Source organism: Sinocyclocheilus grahami, unplaced genomic scaffold (genome assembly GCF_001515645.1).
Source record: "Sinocyclocheilus grahami isolate Dianchi unplaced genomic scaffold, SAMN03320097.WGS_v1.1 scaffold3236.1, whole genome shotgun sequence".
Lineage (NCBI taxonomy): Eukaryota > Metazoa > Chordata > Actinopteri > Cypriniformes > Cyprinidae > Sinocyclocheilus > Sinocyclocheilus grahami.
The window spans coordinates 1-8,185 of record NW_015508392.1 but is presented as its reverse complement, the minus strand read 5'-3'; the positions used below and the strand labels follow the sequence as shown (position 1 = coordinate 8,185).

Here is an 8,185-nt window from a genome sequence, read left to right as displayed (position 1 = left end):
ACACACACACACACACACACACACACACACACACACACAACTCAATGGTTAAAACTTTTTAATTTAACTTAATGATTAAAAGTCAATTTTAACAACTGAATAATTTAATAACATTTTCTCCATGTAATCCATTTTATTACTTTTCCCACTAAATTCCATGTTTTAGGGGTTTTTTTCGGAATTCCATTTTAATGGTTTAATTCAATTTTAATAATCAAAAAGGATGATTAAACAATACATAAAACTTTCTCCATTTAATAATTTACTACAATTGTAATAATAATATTGCCAAATGAAATGTGTTTTATTTTCTCTCAAATTCTGTTTTCCGTTTAAATTTTATTTTAACTTTATTTTATTTTAAATATTCCATAATAAAAAATGACGTCTAATAAACTGAATTTGTAAATGTTTAACAATTAAATAATTTTATAAAAATTTTATGAAATGTGTTTTATTTTTTCTGAAGTCCGTTTAAATTTTTCTAGATTCAATGTTTATGATTTAACACAAATGAAATTATCAAAAACGCTGGTAATCAAATGAATGCATGAAACTATAACAATTTAATTAATCTTGTAAAATGAGGTTTATTTTTTTAATTAAAAAATGGAAAAAAATGTATATTCACACACTTGTTCATATCAGCATATGATTCAGTGTGCAGCCCTCCTTTTGATTCATTCATCCAAAATTTGTCTAACTCAGTGACATTTCGTGACAGGAAGTCGTTTTCGAAGCCCGTTTCCTGCTCATCTGACGTGTGTCCCGATGGGGTCAAAGGTCAGCGTGCAGGTGACGGGTGATGACACTCTCTGCATCCGTCACACTCACATCTACAAACACACCTGTCGCCATGGCGACCGGCTCAGGACCGGACATCCCCTGCTGGAAATTAACCAGGTTAACTCACCGCTGTTAGACGGGACTGAACCACATCAGTTCGGATCAGTCTGGCTCTGACAGACGTCTGCAGAATCAGTGTCGTCTGTTATCAGATCAGATCATGAATGAATGAGAGTCAGCGAAGAGACGAGCGAACAGCAGTCTGATCACACCAACACGGGCGATGCAGGAAACTATCAGAGGAAACAACAGCCGTTTCACTTCACTTCCTCTTCATCGCTCAAGCCTTCAGAAATCAAAGCGGAGAAACGTGTTTCCGGCAGAAACGCACTGCTCATAAAAACACAGCGCTGTCTGTCTCATGTCTGCTTAACCACTGGCTACTTTAACTGATTTAAAATCAGACTAAATAGGCTTTAAAACCAGCTAAAACAGCTCAAATCAAGACATCACAACACTGTCATTTTTAGGGGTGCTCCGATTGATCGGCTACCGATCACTATCGGCCGATAATCCCGTTGGGATGATTGATCGGCGGTCTCTAAAAGGCCGATCTCAAAAAAACAATCTCAAGCTGATGACGCTGCAGTGAGAGGTTTGGCACGACATGCAGCGGCACCGTCAGTCTCTGTCCGGCGCGGGTGAAATCATTATACTGCTGAAGGTCAGGTACTCACCTTCATATTTCTTCATTAAATAACTTATAAAGTAATTTGAAAACCTTGTGTGAGACGTAATTTCACAAACAGTGAGAGTGACTCACCGCGCTCTCTCTCTTTCTCTCTCAAAATATGCAAACGGCTTCAAATCACCACATCGCGTCTGTCTATAAGCTGCACGCTGCACAGTTGACACAGGAATTGTCACTTGCACAATCGAGGCAGTGTCACATCGTCACTAAAGTGGTTGCGGTCCGGCAGTGTGTTCAGGAGCGGTGCGTCTGCAGCAGTGCAGAGATCGTTTCAGCACCGAGTCTATGTTTGCTGCGCTGCAAGCGCTGAATTAAAGTAACAGCGCATTGTTTGCAGTAAATATAAACATGGATTGACACGAAAATGTAGTAATTACACCATAAATGCATATTAATAAACTCTACTGTGTTTCATAGTCAACAGATATAGCTTGTTGGTTGGGTTTAAAGGAAAAGAGCACTTTTAGATAAACAAGGCAATAATAGATGGCACTCGTGGAGGAAGGAAAACAAAGTGAATGGCAGGATTGCTTGTAATAAAGATTTCAATGCAAAAGGAAACACAGTAGAGCTGACTATTTCTGTCAGTGGTAAGTTTGTGATAACGTAAGAAAAGTAGTGTAAACACGGATCAGTGGCGGACTCCTGTGTGAAAGCTGCTTCTCTCACAAGAGACACCTATGAGAGGAATTTCCCCCATTTTCAAAAATTATATTCAGACCCTGAATAAATGTCTAAAAATGTGATCGGTATCGGCAGATACTGCTTTCTGCGATCGGCCTCAAAAACCCTGATCGGAGCACCCCGATTTCCATTACATGTACAGTGTTACATTTATAAATACTATTCCCCACCTCCAGTTCACTCACTCGTTTGAAGAACGTCACATGGAGCGCGTTGCGTTCTGGGAAACAGTCTCCCATGCAGCGTCTTCAGATGCACACATCAAATTTCAGCCAATGTAGCAGGTAATCCGGGCATTCCATGCATACAGAAAATTCACATACTATTCACAGTATACACACAGCATACTGCAATATAGTATGGTAGTATGCCATTCCGAATAGCTTCTGTAGTGATTTCAGTGTACTTGAATTATATTTAGCAGATTCTGGCGAATATAGTAGGTCATCCGGGTATTACATGCATACAGAAAATTTGCATACTATGCACAGCATACATATTGGATACTGCAGGAATAGTAAGAGTAGGATGATAGTATGGCATTTCGAACACAGACTTAGTTCTCTCCATCAGTTGTTGATTGAATGTTGAGATATGGGCGTGGCACTCAAAATGTAGGCGGAGCTAAATGCATTGGACTGTAAGAAAGGGGCGGGGTTTAAGCAGAACACCAGCATATCAAACTAATAGTTGAGCACATACATCTGGAATCTCCCGGGAAAAAACATCGGGAAAGTAAACAAGCATCTGTAGAACAATGTGTATATACAGGAATATATTCCCAATGCTGTACTTGTATAAAAATCATATCCAGAGTAAAGCTGAAACAGAAGCTGGTGTGCATGTAAACTCAGTCAGTGACTCAGCATGAAGATGTTTCTGAATCATGAACGATGAGTCTCTGTCTACATGAAGTTCACAGATGTGAGCAGAACCTGTTCCACATCAAACTCACTCACAGAACGTGAACTACGGCAGCTCTGAATCCATTCACACACACCGCCGGCAGATCGCCGACACATAAAACAGGAGGAGAGACTGAGAGGATTGATTTATAGTGACTGAAGGACTGGTGCAGGAGACATAGCAGAGCTGAGCGCTCTTCACTGACCCCAGAACAGTCCTGAGTGAAGATCTGAGCTGGAGCTTCAAACCACAAACACTGAACCAGCCGCAGGTCGATGCACACGGTCTGTGCTGTTCACAATGAGATAATCAATGCACACTGTAGTATATACCTGCATACTGGTGACGAGTTTGGCTCTGTTGTTCTGCTCAGTATAGCAAATGTAGTAGGTCGTACAGAGTACACACTGAAAAATAGTATGAGTAGTATGTGTAGAGTGAGAGGTGTTAATATAGTGATAATATGAGTAGCATGTTTAGTGTGAGTAGTATGTATAGTGTGAGAAGTAGTATGTGTAGTATTAGTATAGTAGTATTAATATGTGTAGTGTGAGTAGCATAGTATGTTCATGTGGAGTTTAAGCAGTGTGAGTAGTATAGTGTGTATAGTATGTGTAGCTTGACTAGTACGTGTAGTGTGAGAAGAGTGAGTAGCATAATGAGTAGCGCGAGTAGTATGTGTAGTGTGAGCAGTGTAAGTAGTATAGTGTGCTGTTTGTATACTATGTGTTGAGTAGTATGTGTAGTATTAGTATGTATAGTAGGTGTAGTGTGAGCAGTTTTAAGTAGTATAGTGTGTATAATGTGTTGTGTAGTGCAAGTAGTGTGTGTAGTAGTGTGTATAATATGTGCAGTGTGAGTAGCATATTGTCTATTGTATGTGTAGTGTGTGTTTATAGTATGTGTAGTATGTGCAGTGTGAGTAGTGTGTAGTATAATATATAGTTTGTGTAGTATGTGTTGTGTGAGCATGTGAGTAGATTGTATAGTATAGTATGTCTACTTTGTGTAGTGTGAGCAGTATGGTGTGTATAATTTGTGTATAGTGAGCACTGAGTAGTATTTGTAGTATGTGTAGTAGTGTGAGTAGTATAGTGTGTATAGTAAGTGTTGTGTGAGCACTGTGTGCAGTGTGAGCAGTTTAGTGTGTATAGTATGAGAAGTATAGTATGTGTAGTGTGAAGTATAGTGTGCATAGTATGAGCAGTATGAGTAATGTATTACGTAGTAGTATAGTGTGTATAGTATGAGTAGTGTTAGCAGTGTGAGTAGTGTAGTGTGTATAGTATGAGCATTGTGAGTGGTGTAGTGTGTACTGTGCAGTAGTATAGTGTGTACTGTGAGTAGTCAGAGTTAGGGCTGTGTATCACCAGCAAAGTCACGATACGATACGTATCACGATACAGAGGCCACGGTACGATACTTATCACGATACGTGACTGCCCTGAATTTCACCTCAGCAGAATTTAGTAAAACAGCTGTTTATTAAACACTGCTTACTATAGAGCCATGTCTAACTATAGGCAGAGCAGCAGCTGAGCTCACAGTATAATAAAGGTAATGCCATATGTTTCATGTTTACATTGTGCACTCCCCACCAGGTATTCTGATTGTTTGCATCTTATTTTTAAGCCCATAAATAATAATTTACTCATCCTAATAAATTTATATTGTAATGTACTCATTTTAATATATTAAAAAATCATTTACATTGCTGGTAGGTTATCATTGCACAAATTAACACACTCTCTACGATTTAAAAGAAAAAATTAGAAGAGTTCTAAACTAATGCGCTGTCTTCTGTATCTAACACACACACGCTCAGTCACACACACACACAGACACAGATCACGCTGCGGCCACACTCAGACATTCAGGAACAAACTTTTTAGCACTGCCCCGCGATTTTATCAACTAAATAGCTTAATCTCTCAAGAGCTAGATTATCTTTCTCAACAAGGAGCTGGTAGCATCAGTTTCTAAAGCAATTAAAGCCACAGCTTTACTGTTAATAGAGAAACGCGGCAAAACGGTGGTAATTCATACATACACAGCCTCTCCCTCTCTCTCGGTCTCTCGTAAATGAACAGTTGAAGAATTACACTTTTCTGAGAATAGAATATTACACTGGAGATCGCTAAACTGCAAGCTAAGCTGTGTTTTCAGAAAGCAAGCGTGTTTATCCACAGTGGAGAGAGCGCGCAATAAGTAGCACACTTAGCAGATATTTCTGTATTGCGCAAGTGTGAAGCTCTGTTTCGGGGATTCCGTCTATTTATATCAGGCAACCCAGTTGTGTTCCTCTGCGGCCAGATTAAACCTTGTTGTAGCCTATATATTATGCTCTATTCATATTCATCCTCGCACTTTTCTACTCAATTTTAATGTTGTTCTTGTATTAAAATTAAGCGCGGTCCACTGCTGCACACGTGCCACAATATCTATACAGGGCCAGCTGTATCGATACTCGTATCGTCAAATCTCTGTGAACACAGCACTAGTTTGAGTAGTGTAGTGTATATAGTATGAGAAGTGTGTGTAGTTTGAGTAGTGTAGTGTGTAGTAGTAGTAGTGTGCATAGTGTGAGCAGTGTGAGTAGTGTAGTGTGTATAGTATGTGTAGTGTGTGTAGTTTGAGTAGTGTAGTGTATAGTAATATAATGTGTATAGTATGAGTAGTGTGAGCAGTGTAGTGTGTATAGTATGAATAAAGTGTATGTTTGAGTAGTGTAGTGTCTAGTAGTAGTATAGTCTGTATATTATGAGTAGTGTGTGTGTGTGTGTGTGTAGTATGAGAAGTGTAGTGTGTAGTAGTAGTAGTGTGTATAGTGTGAGCAGTGCGAGTAGTGTAGTGTGTATAGTATGAGTAGTGTGTAGTTTGAGTAGTGTAGTGTGTAGTAGTAGTAGTAGTAGTGTGTATAGTATGAGTAGTGTGAGCAATGTAGTGTGAGTAGTATGAATAAAGTGTATGTTTGAGTAGTGTAGTGTCTAGTAGTAGTATAGTGTGTATAGTGTGAGCAGTGCGAGTAGTGTAGTGTGAATAGTTTGAGTAGTGTAGTGTGTAGTTGTATAGTCTGTATAGTATGAGTAGTGTGTAGTGTGTGTGTGTGTGTGTGTGTGTGTATAGTATGAGAAGTGTGTGTAGTTTGAGTAGTGTAGTGTGTAGTAGTAGTACTAGTGGTGTGTGTATAGTGTGAGCAGTGCGAGTAGTGTAGTGTGAATAGTTTGAGTAGTGTAGTGTGTAGTTGTATAGTCTGTATAGTATGAGTAGTGTGTAGTGTGTGTGTGTGTGTGTGTGTGTGTATAGTATGAGAAGTGTGTGTAGTTTGAGTAGTGTAGTGTGTAGTAGTAGTACTAGTGGTGTGTGTATAGTGTGAGCAGTGTGAGTAGTGTAGTGTGTATAGTATGAGTAGTGTGTGTAGTTTGAGTAGTGTAGTGTGTATAGTATGAGTAGTTTGTGTAGTTTTGAGTAGTGTGAGCAGTATGCGATTGCAAACACAGCCTGAGGCCGCAGTTCATCATCACTCACCCTGAATGAAAGCGTATCGGTCAGAGGAATACTTTCGGATGAGTTGGGTTGAGCTGCGCGTTTCGGTGGCTGACACACACTACCTCAGGTGTCTTCAATCGAAAACTCCACTTCCTGTTTCAGCTCATCTTTGAGCTGAGGATGCGTTTCCTGTCCGCGCTGCTTTTAGCTCTTTCTAAGCACTTTCAACACTCACTTCCTCAAACGCATCCGCTGCACAACACGAGAGTTTCCCTCGTTCATCTGCAGCTGCGTGGAATATCATCTATATAAGACGCTCGCGCTGGAGTTCAGCAGTGCTTACAGTCTCACACACACACCCTCACACTAGTGCTGCTGCTGTTAGCACACTTATTCTGGTCAACACTGAGATCACGATTACTTAACACCATCACTCACTCACTTCAGACACATCACACTTCACAGAACTTGAAAAAAGCTGACCTTTCTTCAGAACTTTAAATATAATTCAACTGCTACGAAAGGAAATAATGATAAATGTCTTTGAAACAAAAAATGCACTTTGTAAAAAATTTTTGAATGCACTTTAGTAATTTTAATGCATTGTATTTTCAGAGCGTGCATTTTGAGGCTGAAGATCAACATGGTTGCATATTTATGTTGTGAATGTTTCAGTTGGAAAATGTCATTGTTAAAAATGTAATAGCTTATATTCACTTTCCTGAGTTCATTTCCAAAAATATTAAGTCCAAATAAAAAAATTAAATAAATATAAATATCACAAGAGAAAATGCAGGCATCACAGTAATGGAAATTATCATTAATTGCCAATATAGTTCAATTAATCGCCCAGCTCAACTTCAGACGTCACTATATTCACTACAACAGCAGATCAGATCAAGTGTGCTATTGATTAAATGACAGTGTTTGACCTGCTGGAGGTCAGAGGTCAGAGGTCAAGATGCCAATACGGAATGATCTTGTGTTTGGTACCTGAGCCATTAATGAGGAAGTACACGAAAATACCATGGTACTACTATGGTTATGTCTGATATGGGCTTTCTGACAGCTGATGATATCTACTATTAATACATCAATATATAATTATATATATTATCAATAATAGCTATCTATTATTGAGCAGTTGACTGATCTGCAATAATTTACTCAAACTAAAAATTTAATATATTGCAAATATTTACACAAATTCAGAAATAAAATGTCATTCTGGTACCATGTTTCCGATTCAGGCATGAACATAATTTTACATATTTTTGGGCATGTGCGGTTCAATATTATGATTAAAAGCAAATCTGTTTGGTCAGTCATGATCGAAAAGTAATTCTGCTAGCGTACAATCTGAGTTCTGAAGCAAAACCGGTTCAGACCCGCTTCAGAACGACCGACGGTCCACACATACACACACACACACACTCAGACACACTCACAGACACACACACTCACAGACACACTCAGACACTCAGACACTCAGACACACACACACACTCAGACACACACACACTGACACACACACACACTCACACACACACACTCACACACACACTCACA

General features: G+C 39.1%; 1 protein-coding gene across 1 annotated transcript in view; it reads right to left on the bottom strand.

The window, feature by feature from the left end:
• Positions 1 to 1,044, bottom strand: part of LOC107576123 (DENN domain-containing protein 4B-like) — a 16,253-nt gene extending 15,209 nt beyond the window's left edge. Inside the window, exon 1 of the mRNA XM_016262373.1 lies at positions 914 to 1,044. The gene's annotated coding sequence lies outside the window, so the exon portion shown is untranslated. The remainder of the gene's footprint in view (positions 1 to 913) is intronic.
• Positions 1,045 to 8,185: the final 7,141 nt, after the last annotated feature.